This window comes from Papaver somniferum, chromosome 7 (genome assembly GCF_003573695.1).
Source record: "Papaver somniferum cultivar HN1 chromosome 7, ASM357369v1, whole genome shotgun sequence".
In the NCBI taxonomy this organism is placed as follows: Eukaryota; Viridiplantae; Streptophyta; class Magnoliopsida; order Ranunculales; family Papaveraceae; genus Papaver; species Papaver somniferum.
In genome coordinates, this window is record NC_039364.1 from 305,513 (window position 1) to 314,557 (window position 9,045).

At 34.7% G+C, this 9,045-nt stretch overlaps 1 long non-coding RNA gene across 1 annotated transcript; it reads left to right on the plus strand.

The window, feature by feature from the left end:
* The first annotated feature begins 5,756 nt into the window (after positions 1–5,756).
* Positions 5,757–8,368, plus strand: LOC113293248. The gene is made up of 3 exons (XR_003332150.1): positions 5,757–6,257; positions 6,495–6,853; positions 7,900–8,368. It is a non-coding gene; the product is annotated as an uncharacterized LOC113293248 (long non-coding RNA).
* The last annotated feature ends 677 nt before the right edge of the window (positions 8,369–9,045 follow it).

Consider the following 9,045-nt stretch of genomic DNA (forward strand, 5'->3'; position numbering starts at 1 on the left):
ATATTGTGGAAGGATTTATAGGGCTAACATGTTCAGAAATGGAACTTCTGCCTTGTGGAAGCACTTTAAAAGATGCCCCAGCAATCCTAATCATAACAGAGCTCACATAAATAATGCTTAGAATTTGTAACTTATGCAGTTATGCTTAATGAAATTATGCTTAGAACTTATGCAGTTATGCTTAGAACAATGTCCAGTTCTTATTTTTTATTTCCTTTGAGGTTTTATTTCAAGTTCTTATTTCTTCTTCATTTTATAAGTATGGAATATGGATGGATCAAGTTTCTTATTTAATTTGTCAGAGAAAAAGACATATTTCTGTCTGTAAAAGTACCGACGGGTACCGGAACCGTACCTGGTACCGAATGGTACCGGAACCGAGGTACAAAGTACAGGTACCAGTCCAAAATTTTGGAACCGAGACTAGGGAGGTACAGGTACTCGGTCTCGTCAAAAACCGAGCGAAACCGTACCGTGTGCCCCCTTACCTACCTCGCAATCTCTAAAGTAAAAATAGTTTTTAATTATACTTTTTCCCAATTACTACCTCCAAAAGTCAAATTAAATTTGACTATAACCATATATATTTTGTCTTCTTCTTTCCTTTCTATTAAAAATGAAAATGATGGAGAAGAGTTATCATTCATCAAATTAGGACGAGGAAAACCGTGTTTTTATGGGAAGATTGTGATTAGTTTTTCACTCACAGGCTAGAGCATACGTGAACTCTAAAAATGGGTTTCGAAAGAAATGCAACACACACTACAGAGAGAACAAAATTAATCCAACCAACTTAAATAGTTCGTGACATGGTTACCACTCTGCTCCGCCATTTAACCATCAGTTTTGATTCATTCATAAATGAATCTTCCTCTCCGTCGTCTCCGAGAACAACAAGAACAAGTTTATTCATGAACCCTTAATTTCTTAATTTGATTTAGTTACCTCAACTAATAACAGTCAATATGTAAATAGTACATGCTCAATTCATACCACCACAACATGACTAACTTCAATTTCTAGCTTCACTAACATCTCATACCAAAGCTGTTGGATTTCATGAATCAAGAAAGGAGTAAGAGAGAGATTTGAACAAAACTCACATAAAGATTACATTGCTTAAATCACTGTACAAAATAGGATTAATGGTTAGTGGTTAAAAGTCCAACGTTTATTTAATGCCTATTTAAGTCTGTTTTTGATTAATGAAAAGTGTATCAGAGTGTTAAAGCAACGTAGATCTTTTGAGTTTGGGTTTATCTTTCTTCTCCCTATATTTTGCTCTTCGAAAATTCTACACTTGGCATCAAGAGCCAGGTGATCCTCGGGCAATGGCGAAGAATTTTTTTTGTTTGACGAGAGTTAAAACATTGTTCTAGAAATTTTATTTTTTGATTTATTTGATGTTATTATGATGAAGAAGTTTATTTTTTTTCTTTGGTGAAGAAAAAAAAAAGGATTTTGATGATGGAAAATTATTACGTAGAAAATGATGAAGATTTGTGTAAAGTACGCAAAGAGATTCAAGAATTAGAATTTTGTTCTAAATGGGATAATTTTCTTTTATCTTGCAAGTGTTTTATATTCTGCTTGACAGAAAAAGTATATGAAGGTGCAAATATATATTTAATTTGCATAATATGTTTGGTTAATTGAAATGATGCATTGCAGCATGTTGATCGGCTAATGATGATGATGAAGAAGATCGTGACGACGATAATCTTGATGATGATGATGATAATGATGATGATGATGATGGTAAAACAACTCAAAGATGTTGCTGATTTATGATGATGAAAGATGATGGATGATTCAATGATAAAGACAATGATGAATTATACGTGTTTGAATTAAGGGAAGGTGTTGGAATTTAATCCAAACACATTTTAATTAACATATATATGTTTTAGTATAATTTGTTAGTATTTGATTTGGTAATCTAAATGTGTGGTGAAATCCTAATGTTTAGGAGTAATTAACGTGATTGTAGTAGTGGGAGTTAATTCCTATTAACTAGCTAAGTGGGACAATTAGTGCCTAAAATATAGGATTAAATGTTAGTGATTAGTTATATGTAAATCCTATTTATAGGAAATTTTATTAATAGAAAAGATGTATCAGAGTTGGTAAACAATGTAATCATATATTTCTCTCTTCTCCATATATTATGTTCTATGCAAATTCTACAAAAGCTTCATTAACATCTCGTAAGAACAATCAAACCGAATAAGAACAATCATACCAAAGCTTCACTAACTTCAATCTCTAGCTGACCCAGTATTGATTACTAGTTTTTGATCACAATAAGAACAATCAAATCGAAAATAAACACAACAATCACACATGCAAAAGTCCAAAAATTCTAGGTTTAGTTTTTTACCTCTTTTTTATCTTTGATTTTTCTTGAAAATTACCCTGTTTCTTTGGTGTCCTATCAAACAAGATCAATCAATAGAAAATAAAAAAGAAAAATCACTGAAGGTGGTGGCGGATTGGTGGACACGGAGTAGAGGAGTTGTTGCTCCGGCAGGTGGAGATGAAGAAGACGAGTGATTTGGGAAATTGGATATATACAAGTGTTTAGTTTTTGGGTGGTTTTATATCGTGGGTGTAAATAAAAAGTCAACAAGCAGTAACTAGGATATTTTCAGATTTGAATGGGTGGTAGATAGGATAATTAAGAGTGGTAATTAAGATGGGTGGTAATTAGGAAAATCGTGGGTGGTGAATAGGTAAAACCTTTTATTATAAAGACAAGTTTTGTCTTTGAATGTTGTACACTTGTCATTTTAATTTAACTTCTATTTTATTTATCTATTCTTTATTTTAAATTAATAAATAACAATTACATGCGCTCCAAGAAGACCAAATAAAAGAATTTACACTTTGTTAATTTCACGGTGTTTTTTAAATTATAGTTTACCAAACGTCATGTCGATTTATTTCCTCAGCACAACACAACACAACACAATAGAAAAACACTTTTCTAAAACTCACAACAATGCTAGCCTTAATTGTAACTTTGAGTTCCCATGGAGCAACCCAAACCCATAAGATGGCTTTAAGTCTCGATACTACGAAATAGCCATTACCACTGCTTGAAACTTTAAGTTTACCCGGGCTAACTAACATTAAGATATATTGTATATCCTGATAACTAATTTAGCTTTTTTAATAATAACAATGGTGGTGCTACTGAAAATGTATTTCGCAGTATGAATGGCTTTTAATAATTAAAATCATCCGATAGCATCTCATCTGCCCAAGTCCTATATGATTGATTAATGCCCAGCTGATCAACTTCCCAAATTATAATTTATGGCCTTGATCATGTAGCCCCACTTTTAATGCGATTTCTATTACCATTATTTTATTTTTTATTTTTCAGACATAAAAATCCAAGGTAACCAAATTTAGAGTACAAAAAATCATTTTAAATATTGAGATCCATTAAAACTCCGTATTAAACAATATTGATACAAAAATTCAAAACATAATTGTTTTCATCAAATTCTATGATGAAACAAAAATTGGATTTTTACGAACCCATTATTTTGTGAAAAACAATGGGTTTCACCATAGATTTTTTTTATATAATATTATTTTGATAATATCATATACAAAGTCAAAATTATAACAAACCCATTAAATTTAATTTTTCACAAACCCATTATTTTTAGAGGGATCATGTTCTTCTCTTTTTCCCGCTTCCTTGTCGTCATCGATTCAAAGAAATTTCCACAGCCCATTACTTGCTATTCATTTTTTGTTGAAAAAATGAGTAGTAATCATCAAAATGAGTTGAAAATGGAAATTGCAAAGAGAAGTTCGGCTAGGAATTATGTGAAAAATTTTGTCGAATAACCGAACTCAGTTTTAATGGGGTTTTTCTTTCAGAGAAAGGTACAGTTACGTCGCAATTTTTTTTCCTAGCCGAATTTTCAGTTGGGTTACGTCGCCAATTTTTTTCTTAGCAGAACTTTTCATTCATTTAAGTCCCAATTTTTTTCTCATCCGAAAACCTATATATTGAGTTCGGTTACGTCGCAAAAAATTTTCCTAGCAAAACTTTTAGTTCGGTTACGTCGCAATTTTTTTCTCCTAACTGGAATTTTCTCTGGAAGAAAAACTCCGTTAAAGATGAGTTCAACTACCTGATGCGCCTTCATAACCATTAGCCGAACTACACTAGCAGAAGAGTTCGACTACATGTTCTTCAGATTCCGTAGCCGAAATCTACTGTCATAGCCGAACTCTTCTTAGAAAACTTTCATTTTTTCAGAAATTTTGGGGTTTCAAGCAACATTAACTAAATTTAAAGTATACCTAAATACCCAAAACCTCCATTCCAAAATCAATAATCTTGAAAGAAAAAAAAACGTCTTCTTCATCTCAGAAATTATTCGTCTAGAAACACCCAACTAATTAATATAATCTCACTAATCACTAATCAATTTAACTTAATTATTTAACTAATCATCACACTATCTAATTTAACTAAAAACGGTTCTTATTTTAAGCACCCGCTCTTAAGTCTTTTTTTGCCAACACTGTACAAGCAAGTTTAGAAACTCTGGACTTTACTGATTGTCAGAAATCTCATATACAACAGTTTACAACAGCTTGTAATTGAATTTAAGAATAAGAACAATTGATAGTGTAGAAGGTAAAAGACTGGACTAGGTCTCCCTATAACACTCTTCCGGGAGTTTTGACAGTGTTCCCTTTTTCTTCTTCAGGAGGAGGAAGAAGAAAATAGGTCTTAAAGACATGATCCATGGACCAACAACATAAACTGCAATTCAGCTATGACAATAATATTAATGAAAATATTAAATCCACAGTGGCTATGTTTGCCAACATTACACAAATGGGACTAATGCTGGACCATTCTGCCACTCTAAAAATTAAACTTAACCCGCCTAGTTAATGCTGTTGGTGGCAAGTATATTGGTGCTTCCTAGGTATGATTTATGCGCTAAGCAATTCTTCTTTTCCAAGTTGCGCATTAGATAAAAACCAGAAATGAAATACGGAATGATTCTATACATACAGTATTTTTACACCAACTTTTGTAAGACTGAAACTAGGTTCCCTAATTAAAACACCATTAGCAGTGTTGGATTTTCCTAAAATTTTACGCACGTACCTGTCTACGATTACAATTTTACACATCTATGATTTTCCAGCAGACAAATGGTGGAGTCTCAGACTCTATATGTGGCTCAGTCTTCATCACTATGATGCACCTCCAATAAACTTTCTGGCAGGTAAAAGGTGGAGCTTCAGACTTGTTCCCGTCACGCACCTCCAATCCGACTTACAAGTTTAATTGGGGACAGGGGGACCCGACTAGGCCACATATACCCAGAAAGCTAAGACCTCTTCTTAGTTGTAACTTATCTTTTCTTGTTAGGGTTTTGCAAGTTTCTTCAAAAACCCTATTTCTACTTCCTCCACTTGACGAAGAAAAAAGGCAACTATGTCAAACCTCCTCCCGGAAGTGGCTCTCACAGAAACCTTCCTAAGGCTACCAAGGATGTCAGTGTTGCGATTCAGGTGCGCAAGTCTTTGTGTGCCTTATTTCATAGTGGGAATGTTATATATGCCCCTAATATCCATGAACTTAGCAAAAATACCCTTATCCATTATGTAAATATCCCCAAGGAATCAGAAAGGATTCTATTTTGTCTATAATCCCTCGAATCCCCTTCTACGTTATTTTTCCATTTTTTATTTTAGATTTGAGAACGAATTCTCCGTCTTCTCTTTCTTTCTCTTTCTGCACCACCACCACCGCGTATGCCATCACCACTTCCCCCTCCGCCTCCGTTGAAAGTTCGATTCAACTGGCTATTATTTGTTCTTCATCTTCATAGGTGGAATATTGATTTCACAGATTCAGAGATCGATAGATCTGATTCTTTAATTTTCGGTTTCATAATTTCAGAGAAATTTTGGAGAGATCTTTGCATGTTTGATTCGCTGAAGCCAAATAATTCAGCGTGTATATGATTTTAAATCAAGTTTCAAAGATTTTGGAAAATTAGTTTGTGTTGATTCACAACAACTTAATCAATTTATACCCATTACCACCACCACCAGCAGCACTGTTTCATCGGAAAAATCAAGAAAAAAGAAATTTTTGTCGGAAAAATCAGTTGAAGGTTCAACTGAAATCGAGAGAGAATCAATCTTCTTCTTTTTCTTCTTTTCTGTATCAAGAGGGATTTCCAAGTTGAAGTGGAGACTGAGAGGTTTCATTTTGAGTTTCGGTTTCTAGTAATTTCATTTTGTGTGTTTAGCTCGATTAGATTCATCTCGATATTTTTGATTCATATATTAAAAAAGAATGTCGATATGTTCTGTATGTGAATGCAACATTATTCTTTTAGATTTAATCTACAACTTTAGGTCTAAATTTATATAATCAAGCTCAAGTTTCAAATTATATAGATTTTTGAGATTTGATCCATTGTTCTTGTTAATTGCAGGTGTTAGATGTACTTATACCGTTCATTGATGAATATTGCAACATGGTTTGAAGTTTTTGGAGTGGCAGAAGAACCTGAAAAGTACCAAATAATGTATAATAAAAACCCAGATTGGTGGTGCAATTGCCATTGGTGATGACACTGTAGGTGGAGGTGATGCTGGTGGAAGTGGAGGATTTAAGTGTGGAGCATGAGATGCATCTGTGCTGATGGTGGCAGACGTATCATATGAACTTGCGATGCTCCATTAGTACTCAGTGGACATTTTAGTGCTTGTGGAAAATGGAGTCAATGCATCTGCCAAAAGGGAACTCATTGAATGTCTACCATGTGAAAGCTTATTTGGGAATATCTTGAGGGTAAGTACTTGTTTCTGTAATTTTTCTTACTACTATATTATGATTAATCTCATAAGAGTCTCGACTAGGACCATAAAGTAGGATCTTACTGAAATTCATGTTATTTGGGAACACTAGAAAATAGTAAACGTATAGATGATCATTATTATGAATGTTTTCAAACCAAGAATTTGGATGGCTGTGGGTGTATGTCTACTCACAACAGCAAGACTATAAATGTGGATTAGATAATTAGGACCATAAAGAAACTAATTATACATAGCCATTTGTTGCTGCTCTATAATCTCTACTGTGTTTTATCACCGTTTAGACATACAAAAAGTATCCATTGTTTACATATTTTGATTCCCTTTTATATTCACAATTATACATCAAGGCATCCTCAGATTCGTATTGTTTGAGTATGTTTTTTCATGTAAAAACGGTTGTTGCAGAGATTATCTTTTGCATTTTAATTATCTCAAATACCATTTGTGGTCTAATAAAGATGGCTAGCCAGTTTATATTTGGATTCTCTTCTGTATTTTTTTCATGTATACTCTTTCTTGATGTATTAGTTTAACTGGAACTACTTTTCTCAATTTCACTCTTGGACTCTCGATTCTGGGGACAATTTGAGAAAGTTGCTTTCATTTTTGGAGGCAACTTGACGTAGTTGCTTTCAGTTTTGGAGGTAACTTGACCTAGTTGCTTTCATTTTTGGAGGCAATTGAAGCTAGTTGCTTCCAGATTCGGAAGCAACTTGAGCTAGTTGATTCCAGATTAGGAAGCAACTTGAGCTAGTTCGCTCTATTTATTTTATTTTTTTTGAGAAACTTGTTTCTGCATTCCATTTGGAATCCTCATGCAATTGTATCATTTTAATCGCTTTTACTGGATACAAAAAATAGTTGGCAGATGTTCGTTTTTCTCTTACAGTATCAACTTTGCCTCATTTTATCAAATTAAATATCAAACTTGTTCTCTTACGGTATTTATAGAGCTCTGTACTGTCTACAGTTCTAACAAACTCTTATGTACTGATTTTGTGATTGTAAAATGTGCAGGCTCCTAGCCAAGCTTTGACAAAGAAGATCCTCTATAATGAAGCTGTGTTTTTCTAACCATGAGTCTGAGATTGAATTGGAGGAATAGATAAAGCTGCAGGATTGTAGTCATGGTGGTTGCAGAGAAGGATTGAAGCTGTTGCAGAAGCTACAAGCAGAATTGAAGTGGTTTGTACTGTGGAAAGACACGTAGAGACAAATTTGGTTTAACAGTTATGCTTGAAGATATATTGGCGCAATTGCAGTTGGAAATGGCATAAGTGGAAGGAATTGATCTGAAGGTTATGATTGTGGCCGAGTTATGAAGTATGGGGTGATGGTATTGGTGCAGTTGCAGTTTTTTATATTCGTGTTATGCATGAATCTGTGCTATAATGATAGCACAACTCATTATCTATCAGAAGATGTGTGTTCGACTCACACTAGGTTCACTCATTTGTGTATACATTTTTTTTCTGGAGACAACTTGGGCTAGTTGTCTCCATATTTGGAGACAATTTGGGGTAGTTGCTTTCGTTTTTGAAGACAACTTTGGGCTAGTTGCCTCCATATTTGGAGACAACTTGGGCTAGTTGCCTCCATATTTGGAAACAACTTGGGCTAGTTGCTTTCACTTTTGAAAACAACTTGAGCTAGTTCCCTTAAATTTGGAGACAACTTGAGTTAGTTGTCTCCGTTCTATTGGAGACAACTTGAACTAGTTACCTTCACTTTCGAAACAACTTGAGCTAGTTGCCTCCACTTTTGGAGACAACTTGAACTAGTTGTTTCCGATATGGACACTTCAGCAAGTTGACTCCACATGACAACGGTAGTTGGCGGCGGAGGTGGCAGAAAGTGGCGGTGATTGGCGACGGCGGAAAATGGTGGTGATTGGCGGCGGAGGTGGCGGAAAATGGTGGTGGTCGGCGACGGCGACGGTGGTGGTTTATGGACGGCGGTGGCGGAAAGCGGTGGTGGTTGGCAGTGACGGCGGTGGTGGTTGGTGGTGATGGGAGACGGTGGACAGTGGTAGTGGTGGTGGTTGGCGGTGGACAGTGTTGGTGGGCTGTAGAGGTAGTATTTTGTTTATTATATTTTTTTTTTGAATAGTTGTTGGTGGTTTTGTAGATATACTATATAAAAGAGGGTATTTTAGTACCCTAT